We start from the raw sequence: 10,102 nt of genomic DNA on the forward strand, positions 1-10,102 counted from the left end.
ACTACAACAAAAATGACCCCATTTATGGCACTTTATGGATATCATCCACCGTCCATCACATCATATTTAAGAGGAAATTTTAAGGTTCAAGCAGTGGAAGATCACATCGAGCATCAAGAACGAGTTCTCCAACTCTTAAAGGATATCCTCACTTTGGTGCATAATAGAATGAAACAACAGGGATATCGACATCGTAGCTAAAGAAGGTTTGATGTAGGTGACTGGGTATTTCTATGTATACAACAATATAAAAAAATGTCCCTCAAGAAAACTAAGAAGGATAATAAATTATCACCAAAGCATTATGGTTTGTACAAGGTGTTGCAAAAGATTGGTACTATGGCATGCAAATTGGAGCTTTTGACAGCTTCCCAAACGCACCTAGTTTTCCATGTTTCATTCTTAAAGAAGGTTATAGGTGACAAGCTCCCAATTCAAACAATATTTCCAGAATATGAAAAGGAAGGAAAATTCATACTGGAACCTGAAGAAGTCATTGAAACAAGAACTCAATAGCTACGAAATCAATTAATTTTAGTGTATCTCATCAAGTGAAAGAACTTACCCATTGAAGTTTCCACATGGGAGGATGAGAATTTTATATAGAAGCATCCAGAACTGAAGCATTGAGGGCAACAACTTTTTGAAGGTGAGGGGCATGTTATGTCCCTATAATACTAGTGATTCCCCCATTACTATTGTCATTGTAGGACTTATTATTAGTGTTGTTCCCCTATTGTCGCCATATTGTTATTAGTGTGCCCCATAGAAGCCCACTATTGTTATTGTTATGCCCTTATATTATTATTGTTATGCTGGCTTTGATTATACTGTGAACCCTTAGGCTCATATATATAGAAAGGATGTTTTGTCATTTGTATCATCCAATAATTGTTCATTTGTGTAATGTAAAGGAGGTTTCCCCCTCGAAGAGGATGATTTTGAAGTCATTGATCTATCTTTTCTTCTATTTTTTGAGCTGGTTGCATAACAATTGTTAAGCTATTTTACTGAAGTTTATGTGGAAAAGGAGAGTTTGGATAACTAATAAATGGTTAAATATACAGTGAATTGAAGAGACAAATCCACTGTGAAAAAGTTATTGGTTGGATATGGTTATACGATTAGGCTAGCCTTGTTGTTGAAAGAAAAATTAGGGTTTGGTGAGAAGGAGATTACAAAACCAATAGACCCTAAGGAGTTGGAATTATTTTAAGAGTTGAATGAAACGTAAAATATAATTACCCTATATGGTGTTAAGGATCACTTGATACCTCATCTAAATAGGAATAATACTACACATGAGAAGTGGAATGATCTTAAGGACTTGTTTTAAAATAAAAATGAGAACTGATTGTTGGTATTGAGAGATAAGCTCAATAAAACCAAGATGCTCGATGGCAAGTGTATGTATCTATATATGATGAGGATTTATGATGTTCCTAATGATATAGCTACCCTTGGAGATTAAATTTCAGATTCTAAGTTAGTGAGGACTGCATTGAAGGGCTTCACTGAGGACAAGAATCCAATTATCAAAGGATTGTTTCTCAAGATAAGCTCCCAGATTGGAATAGGTTATGGGTTTATTTCAGCCATGAATAACTTTATGATGAGGTTCTTCAAAAGGTCTGATGAAGAGAATATGTACCTTGCTAGTAAGATGAAAGGAAAGGGAAAGTTTAATGATGGAATGAAGAAACACTTGGGAAAAGTGAAATGCTACACATGTGGTGATCGTGGTCGTTATGAAAGTAAGTGTGGACATAGGAATAAAGTATATAATGAGAAGAAAAAAGAAGCGTCAATGGCCTATAATGGAGTAGGATGATTTCACAAGAATATTAGATGACGAGTTTTCTATAGTCTCTCATTTCTCATAGAACCACATTAGTGAGGGTGCTTGGTTCATTGATAGTGAGGAATTGAAACATATGATGGAATCATGTGAAGAATTTGAGACCTTGACTGAGTGGCATTCTAGTTTGCACATGAAGATTGGTAAGAAGAGTTATAAATTTGTCACATGGACGGGGTTGTACCATTCGAGATGGAGTAAGGAGGGCTATTATGAGTTCAGTATGTGCTCGGGGTACTACAAATCAAGTGAAACGTGTTTTGTGTCTCATTCAAAGAGGAAAAGGGGTTTAAAGTGATATTTTGAGAAGGTGATAGTCAGGTTGAGAGGTTGTAACTTTGCTGAAGCAGTCATTGGAGATAGGGAGATGGGTCTATATATGATAATGTGGAAACCTATAGATTAAGGGAAGCAAAAGGTTTCTAAGACTAAGAGGGAGTTTGCAGGTTGAGAGGGATAATTTGCAACTCAAGCATAGCATATCGTTAGAGTGAAGAAATGATAATTCCAAATGTGAAATGGAGAAATATTGGAATGACATGAAGGCCTATTAGGATAAGAAGAAGCATGAGGTTTCCAATGGGATGGAAAATTTGAGAAACAGTGTTATTCATGCTATAGGTTATGCTTGCATGATGGATGATGATGCATATGATAAATGGAGAGAAGTCATGAAAGGGGTTTGTCGGCATGTATGGGAAGTTGAGATGCTTATATGGTATGGTAGTAACTCCCTTGCTAATAGGGAATGTTGAACATGTAGCTTTGGAGGTACTCCCACAACCTACGGGGTAGTAGGTTTGTGTGGAGTTGACGAAAAAATTATGGAATTTTGTGGACAAAGTCCCTAAGAGGTGGGATTTAGACCAAAAGTTTTGGGCTAAAGACCCAAACATGATATTTTTTTTATTCTATTTGTTGTATCAGGAAATGTTTTATGGAATAAAAGTTATCCTAATAGCAACAATGGAGAAATATAAATAAAGGAGATCTAGAAGAGGCCCCACCACAACATACCATTCATTTTTCATCTATATCTACCTTAAAAGGGAGACACATACCTTAAGAGGAGACACAACTTAGACAAAAGAGCATTTTATGGTTTAATTTTATGTTGAAGAAGGCTAACCCCACTCAAGAAAGGAGGTTGAATCTTTATGTTGTTTCTGTGTCGTAGTTAGGGCTTTGTGCAAGCCAAATTTGGGAGAAATAGGCCACCAAATTATTTATTTTTATGTTTTTCTATGTTTAGCATATAAGGGATGAAGGCTAAGCCCCCAAAAGAGGCCAAACATGCCTTTGTCTAGCCTACTCTAGAGTGTTGTAATGCTACAAGAAGTTTTGCTCGTATTTTTGGGGCTAGGTTAAGACCTAAAGGAGGTTGAAATTAGCCTCAGTCATGAAGAATGGGCAACAATCATCTTAGGAAGAGAGAGAAGGAAGAGGAAATTTTGAGGGTTGATGTTTTGGAGTAGAATTATTATTGAGCTAGTTTACTGAAGTCTATCCAATAAAGGATGGTTTGGACAACTCATAGAGGGATAATTAGACAATGAATTGAAGGGGATAGTCCATTATGATAAATTTGTTTGATCAAGTTGGTTATGAAAGTTATTTTGAGTGATAAATAACTTGTGAGAAATTAGTGTGCAGAGATTTTAAAAGAGAAAATTTCTCTATGAGTAAAGGAGGCAAAGAAGTCCTAGATATCAATAACAAAAGAGGGTAGAAAGAACTATTGTTGAAGGATCTACATCAATAAGTAAATTTGTTATTTTTGTCATTATTCTTTTGGTAGATTGAGGATCACTCTTATCTATCACTATTATGAGCTAGTGAATTTTAAGCGCTAGATACCTAGTACGAAAGCCCTATGTTTTTTTTATTAGAGGACTAATAAAAAAAAAATAGGGCTACAAAATTCTGTGTACTCTGTGAATTCATTCTTGTTACATCCCCACTGTGTAAAGTGATTGAAGATGTTTATTTCAATGTGTTTATGTTCGTGATTATAAATAGACCTGATCTGAGATACTAGGAAAAATAAACGTATTTTCTTTCTAGAAATCGAGTAAGTCAAAACCGCAGAGCGCAAGGTTCAAAAACTAGGATAACTTGGGAATATCTAGAAGTTTAGTGCTTGATTCCGCAGGCATGTAAATTTATGGAAATGTTAGAGTCATAGACTTAAATAAGAATTTTTGTTATTATGTGGGATTAAATTCATAGAGTTCTATATGTGCTCATCCCATCAACTTAATTTAAGTTTCGATATTTAATTTGAACTTGTGTTGAGTACACATACTTTTTGTTGTGGAACTTTTGATGGTTCTATTAGCTTTGCTGTGCAAAAGCATCAAAAATGGATTCAAACACTCTCAAAGGCTGCAAACACACTTATAATCATGCCAAAGGAACCATTGATGTTGTCGAAATCCTCAAATTTTGGCTAAAAGTCTTCCACCGATCAAAAAATTTGCAAGAGGAAAGCCCTTTGGAGGGCAGAAATACACTATCGAGAGGCGAAAATACCCCAAAAACCATGTAAAAATCAAATTACAGGCTTAAGGATCCGCATTAATCTCAGCCGTTGGATCTGGCCGATCAACAGTCCAAATCGCGTCAGCATATCGCAAGTCGGGGGAGGCAGCAGCATCGACATGAGACATCGCCGATGAGCGATCGCCGATATCGCATCGGCGTATCGCAATGGAGGACTTACAAAAGGTGCTTTATTATTGTGCGATGAGAGATCGCCGATATCGCATCGGCGTTTCCAATGGAGCATGGCCTTTTGCATATATATGAGCGATCGCTGATGGGCCGGACCCGATGGCGTTATGAATTCTTTTTGATAGATGTTCGGGTCCGCGGCAATATCACTATCGGAAATATCAAAGAAATTGAGGCTTTTATGTTTTGCGATTTGCGATCGCCGATGGGCTAGACCCGACGGTGGTGTTAATTTCTTTTGATAGATTATTGGGTCCACGGTAATATCTCTATCGGCAATATCAAAGGAATCGGGGCTTTTATGTTTTGCGATTTGCGATCGTCGACGGGCCGGACCCGACGGTGGTGTTATTTCCTTTTGATAGATTATCGGGTCTGCAGCGATCGCCGATATCGCATCAGCGTATCGCCATCGGCAATTTCAAAGGGGCGGGGCTTTAACATAAGTTATGTTGCGATGTGATGGGCCGGACCTGATGGATGTACAACGCTCCATTTTATAAAATTTCAAGTCCGCACCCGTCGCATTTTCAATGTTTTTTTGTGTATTTTCAATGTATAAAGAAAATACAAAGGAGGCCTTGGGCAAGTGCTGATTGCAATGGGTTTTCGAATCTGAAAGGGTTCAGAAACAAAATATATATATGATTCAAATCTGCCAAATCCATTTTTCATGGTCCTGCAGCAGTTTTGCATGTATTTCTCAAATATTAAAAAACAAAGGATTGGCCTGTTTAAATATGTATTGTGACCTGAGAGGCGGACCCGATAGTAAATAAACCATGCCTGAACCTTTCAAAGCCAAAATTGAAGCAGTGATGGGCGGGAATGAACAGTTTGGCCAGTGTTTCACTGTTTATAAGCAAAACAGTTTTTAATGTTCAGCTACTGCAATTAATCAGCAGTATGGCCGAGGAGGAAGCAGGACACCGCCGGGGAGTTCAGAGCATTCAATGGTTATGGTTCCATTGGTATTTCACGCCACCTGCTCAAAGGAGGACTGCAGAGCAACAGAGAGGTCAAATCCATTTACAGCACAACCAGATTTGTATCAGCAGCCCCATTTCTGAATGTAAATGTGGTTGGTGGCCATTTATGGGCTCCTCCACGCATGGGTAGCAGAGATATTTTGCAATGTAACACCATATATACTGAAAAAACAGATGTAATGGATTGATGAGTGTTTGATGAATGATAGTTTTTGTAGCCTTTAACATCTGGAGACTGTAAATACTATGAGACCTGCAGCTTCTGGTCTTGATTTCCAACTAATACAAGCTTCTTTTGCTGTCACTTGCTCACTTTCCACTTCTCTTTCTTGTTCCAGGCTGTGTCTGCTTGCATTTATTTGATGTGCTGTAAATGTTTAACATCAGAGGGGCTGTCATCCCACCTCTGTGTTATAATTTAGTGGTTCATTGAAATTGCTTGCAGATTGCTGTTGTTTTAATATCAGGGAGCTGTCATCCTGTCTGTGTATTAAACAATAGTTTTACAGATCTTCTAACTGGTTGCAGCTGGCCATCATAGGGTCCTGTGCATCTGCTGGTGTAATTAGTCTTCTCCATCATCACCTTTACCTTAAACTGTGAGTAGTTGGTAGTTGAAAGCCTTGTAGTTTGGGGGTCTTCACCCATGTCTGGGGATAATCATAGTAGGAGTGGTTATCTGGCTTAAATGTGCAGCATATCTTCATTTATCCATCATCTTATCCAACATAATTGTTGAATTTGTAATGTTCCTGAGCATCACTGATTTACAACCTAGGTGAGTTTCTTGGGGTGATAACATTAATTGGCGCCGTTGCTGGGGAGAGGAGAATTGGAGCTCAAGATTCCCTGGGAGAACAACATAGTTTCAAGCCTTGATGACAGACAAGGTTTGAACACAGTATTGGTTGTAACCTTTTGTCTGGCGACTCCATTGGTGGAAGACCATCCTTTGGTGACTCCACTTTGAAGTTTTGGCTCAGTTTGTGAGGCATACTAGAAGAAATCCGCAGAAATTTCCAGCTGAACCATTGCATGACCCTGAGAAAGTTGTTAAATCGAAGAAATCATTATAGAAAGGGGCATCAGGATTAGGTAAGCCTAAAAACTCCAATTTGTCTCTGAAAGATGAGTTTATAACTGAAGAATTACAGCTTGAAGTCTTAGAGCCCAGCACTGTTAATAAAGAAATTCCTTCAGAGATTAGTTCAGCCCCTTGTGCAGTTAGTTCCCCTTTGAATCTCAGTCTAGAGAAAAGCTTCCCATATTGTCGAAAACATCCCAATATCTCTGCCATCCATTACATTATTTCCTACTGCTCCATCTGCTAGTGTTCTTCCACATATTCCAAACATGGCAGGACAGAAAGTACCTACTAGGATTGAAAGGATTGTTGCTGCTAGATATGGACCTTTGGTCTTGCCTATACCTTTAAATGCCATGCCTACAGGAGAATATCAAAAATATATGCCCAAATTTACTGGAATAGAGGGAGTGACAGCAGAAGAAAATCTTGAAGCTTTTTACAGTTATGCTGGTAACTTAGATATAAGTGAGAATGATGTATGGATGAGAGTTTTTGTCTGGAGCCTTGATGGTGAGGCTAGGAAGTGGTTTATAGAATTACCCCAAAGATCCATAATAGATATTGAAGCATTAGATGATGCATTTTTGAAGCAATGGGGAGATAAGAAGGACTTGCTATATTATCATACAGAGTTTGGAAACTTGAAAAGAGAAAAGGGTGAGTCTTTTCCTGGCTTCAATAAAAGATTTAATAGAATGTATAGTAAAATACCAGCTGAGGTAAAGCCTACCCCCACTGCTGCTAAACTCACATATGCCAATGCTTTTGACTCTGATTTTTGCTTATTGTTGAGAGAAAGATGATGTGCTACTCTAGGTGATATGCAAGAGGTAGCCCTAGAGGTGGAATCTAATATTTTGGCAGCAGAGAAGTTCAAGAGTCAAGTTGATAGAAGAAGGCCGAGAGGTGAGGCTTCTTCTTCCCCTGCATCAACTTCAGAGCCTAAATTAGAGAAAATGACTAAAATGATCGAGTCATTGGCTACTGAAATTTCTAAGTTAAAGGTTGAGCAGACTTCAGGCAAAACAAGGCAGCAAAACACATTTTCTCCAAGAAATCCAAACCCATTTAGAAAAGCAAATGAGCAGCTACAAATTATGCAAAGGGGTGAAGAAGCAAAAGAAGATCATAAAGTAAAAGCTCCCTTTCAGAATGCAGTCATGGAGGGGGAAAAATTTGAAGAAGATGAGGATGAAATTCACTACTTGGAGGATAAAGGCAGTGCTGCATTTTTAACATTGGCCAAATATTAAGAGTCATTGCTGCAAGAGCAAAACAATCAGAGGTGGGACAGTGGTGCTATTCTGCAATTTGGTGAGCAACAGCATAGATATAATCTAAGATCCAATGCAAAGAATGTCAAAGAAAATGTTGCACAAGAAGCAACTGCTCAAACAATGCCATAGAATAGCAGGCAAAGAAGACCATCAGCTGATCCTATCACCCTCAAAGCTCCAGTTCAAGAGGTAAAAACTGATGATAAAGTATTCTCTTCTTTTAGTTTTGAGTCAGAAATTCAGAAATTGAAAATATCCATGCCTCTGGCTGAATTGGTGACGAGTGAATTATTCAAAAAACCCATCCTTGAGGCCCTTGAACTAGAATCTAAACAAACCTCCATTGACTCTATCAATTTGCAAGATGACAAGCCTGCTATTGTGCTTAGCCCCATGATTGAACCTGCTGATAATAGTTGTCCATCCTTCTATGTTTCATTAACTATCCATGATAAAATCCTCCACAATTGCCTGCTAGACACAGGGGCCAGCCACAATCTAATGCCTAAAGCTATCATGGAAGAGTTAGGCCTTGATATCACTAGACCTTATCATGATTTGTTCTCTTTTGATTCAAGGAAGGTAAAATGCCTTGGATTAATTAAGGATCTGGCCATTACCTTAACCCAGCTGCCCATGAAAAGTATGATGATGGATATAGTGGTGGCTGATGTTCCTTCGAAGTTTGGTATGTTGTTGTCTAGAGGATGGATTAAGAGACTAGGTGGAACATTGCAGAATGATCTATCTTATGCAACTGTTCCAGTGTTTGGAGGAGAGAGCAGGAGGTTATATAGAGAAGCACAGCTGGCATATATCATTAGTGATGAGAAGAATCCTACAAACCATCCCATATATGTAGTGGAAACTGATTTTGGAGCTTGCATTCTCCAAATAGAATAATCTCAGAAGGCTGTATTGTAGATCAGGAAACCAACAGCTCAGGCTGAGCATGATACAGAAGGTCAGATTTGGGAGATGTTCTTTGATGGAGCATGTACCAAGGAGACTGCAGGAGCAGGGGTGGTGCTAGTGTCTCCACAACAAGAAACAGTTAAATTGTCTCTAAAGCTGGTTTTTCAGGTGACAAACAATATAGCAGAATATGAAGCACTGCTGTTGGGCCTTCATACAGCCAAACATAGAGGAATAAAAAATCTGAAGGTGTTTGGAGATGCTGATCTGATAATTCAGCAAGTAAATAAAACATTCCAAGCAAAGCATCCAAGGCTGAGAGCTTACAGAGATGAGGTATGGAGAGTCAAAGAGTTCTTTGATTTTTTCTGCATTTCATATATTCCTAGGGCCCAAAATCAGCTTGCTGATTCCCTTGCTATTTCAGCTAGTTTGTTCATCCCTCCATCACCTCCCAAACTAGTTTATGAGGTACAAGTAAAGTATAGACCCTCTTTGCCTGATAATGTCCACCATTGGAAGGTTTTTGATGATGATGATGAGTTAAATAGGTTCCTTCAAGTCATTGATGAGTTCTCTGAAATGAAAATTGACCAAAATAATGATGCTTTGTTAGAAGATCCCAAGTCCCAAATTAGAAATAAGATTGGAAAGAATAGCATAGTCCAGCTTCCTACTAACCATATCCCTAAAGGTCTAATTCCTCATGAGAGATTGTTTAACCACAATGATGTGCCTTAAAAAGCTACCCAAAAAGAAGATCAATGTGCAGTTTGCAAGCATGATATAGGAGTTCCAGGTCAGCACAAATTCATATATCTGTCCACTATTCTATCTACTGATCAGAATGCTGAATACTGCAAGTTAATGAGGCAATTTGCTGATGTGTTTGGTTGGGAGTACAATGATCTGAAAACATATGACAGGAATATAATTCAGCATAAAATTCCGCTTGAGAAAGACACTATTCCTTTCAAACAGAAGCTGAGACCAATGAATCCTATGCTTCTTCCTCTGGTTGAGAAAGAAATTAAAAAGTTGCTAGTTGCTAAGATTATAGTGCCTCTCAGATATTCTAAATGGGTGGCCAATCTGGTTGTTGTGAGGAAGAAGAATGGAGAAATCAGACTGTGTGTTGATTTCAGGAATCTAAATAAATGCTCTAAAAAGGATAATTATCCGCTGTAAAAAATGGAGCATTTGTTGCAGCAAGTCTCAGGTGCCAAAGTGATTTCTTTTATAG

Source organism: Pinus tabuliformis, chromosome 9 (genome assembly GCF_031772625.1).
Source record: "Pinus tabuliformis cultivar Carrire ecotype Pingquan chromosome 9, CPIR1, whole genome shotgun sequence".
NCBI classification, from domain to species: Eukaryota; Viridiplantae; Streptophyta; class Pinopsida; order Pinales; family Pinaceae; genus Pinus; species Pinus tabuliformis.